At 41.0% G+C, this 1,911-nt stretch overlaps 1 pseudogene; it reads left to right on the top strand.

Annotated features, from left to right (window-relative positions):
* The first annotated feature begins 428 nt into the window (after nt 1-428).
* Nucleotides 429-1,331, top strand: LOC102476489 (60S ribosomal protein L14 pseudogene; annotated as a pseudogene).
* The last annotated feature ends 580 nt before the right edge of the window (nt 1,332-1,911 follow it).

Raw genomic sequence — 1,911 nt, 5'->3', positions numbered from 1 at the left:
CCAAAAATTTTTTTTTTAATTTTCTTTTTTTAAGAATTATTTTAATTTAACTTTATTTATTTATTTTAATTTGACTATAGAGGGATAGAGCAAGAGAGAGAGAGGGAAAGTGAGAATGTAAGCTGCCAGGTCCAGGACTTGAACCGTGGTCAGCCATGTGGGAGTGTCCAGTGCCTTAACCACCATGCCACCTGCTGGTCCCCTAAAATATATTTTTTGTACCTCAAGGATTTAACCAAGACAAAGAAGGAATTACTTAGTGTTTAAAAGGTCAATTCATCATGATGTAACAATCTTAAATGTATATGCATCAAACAATAGAACTGTAAACTATACAAAGCAAAAAGAACTAGAGAAATCCATAATGATATCAACACTCCTTCTCGATAATTGATAGAATAGTTTTCTTCTCACCAAATGCTGACAACATGGTGTTTAGGCACTTTGTGGAGGTTGGCTGGGTGGCCAACATATTCTTTGGCCCTCCTGCTGGAAAGCTGGTTGCAATTGCAGATGTTATTGATCAGAACAGGGCTTTGGTTAATGGATCTTGCACTCAGGTGAGGAGACAGGCCATGCCTTTCAAAGGCATGCAGCTCACTGACTTCATGCTCACGTTCCCACACAGTGCATGCCAGAAGTATATCTAACAAGCCTGGCAGAAGACAGATATTAATACAAAATAGGCAGCCACGAGATAGCCAAGAAGATTGAAGCCAGAGAAAGGAAGCCAAGGTGACAGATTTCGATTGTTTCAAAGTCATGAAGGCAAAGAAAATAAGGAAAAGAATAATCAAGAATGAAACTAGGAAGATTCAAAAGGCATCTCTCCTGAAAGCTTCTCCCAAAAAAGCACCTGCTACTAAGCGTGCTGCTGCAGCTCCAAAAGACCAAAAAAGACAACTACTGCAGGCAATAAGGCTCCAGCACAAAAGATTCCTGATAAGAAAATCATAGGCTAAAAGGCAGCTCCACCTCCAAAAGCTCATAAGGATCAGAAACCTGAGGCCGAGACCAGCAGTTGGCATAATGGCTATATCTCTGGACTCCCATGTAGTCGACCACGGTTCAAGTGCAGGACACGGTGACTTAAATTCACACCGGGCGCATATGCCTGTGTGTCCAAGATCCCAAGAGGAGAATGGAGGAGAAGGGATTGCGGCATGGCTATCCCCTCTGGGGGGTGATTTCTCACTTTCTGTCTCTCTGTCTTTCTGGCGAGCACATGTGCCCTATAGCAAAAACGTCTCCAAAAAAAAGAAAAAGAAAAAGAAAAGAAACCTGCAGCCCAGAAATCACCTGCACCAAAAGCAACTGGAAAGAAAGTATAAGAGGCTCTGATATAAAAAAATAAACGTTCGGAATCAGCAGTTGGCGTAATGGTTATGTTGCTGGACTCCCATGTAGTCGACCACAGTTCGAGTCCCAGACCCAGTAGCTTAAACTCACACCGGGCGCGTGTGTGTGCATGCCCAAGACCCCGAGAGGAGAATGGAGAAGGGATTACGGCATGGTCATCCCCCCCGGGGGTGATTTCTCGCTTTCTGTCTCTGTCTTTCTGGCAAGCATACGCAACCTATAGTAAAAACCTCTCCAAAAATACTACTACTACTAATAATAATAGTAGTTCTTTTTGACATAGAAAATGTGTTTAAATCTGGATTTAAAGCCTGTTACTGATACTGGGGTTAGACAGGTTGGTAGTAGGATAATAAATTATGTAGGAAATGAGATAACAATACAAATTACATATGGTGAGTTGGTTACTTGGAGTTACTAGTTCCCTTTCTACCACAATATTTTAGTGATTTGGTACAGTAAAAGATTATGGATGGAAGTAGATGTTACAATGCTATACTCTGTCTTAGAAATTAGGGATGCTTAAAATGAAACTTATTTTATAACCAAAAA

This window comes from Tupaia chinensis, unplaced genomic scaffold, assembly GCF_000334495.1.
Source record: "Tupaia chinensis unplaced genomic scaffold, TupChi_1.0 Scaffold145659_1, whole genome shotgun sequence".
Classification (NCBI taxonomy): Eukaryota; Metazoa; Chordata; class Mammalia; order Scandentia; family Tupaiidae; genus Tupaia; species Tupaia belangeri.
The sequence above is the reverse complement of the archived record's forward strand: the minus strand, read 5'-3'. Positions and strand labels throughout refer to the sequence as shown.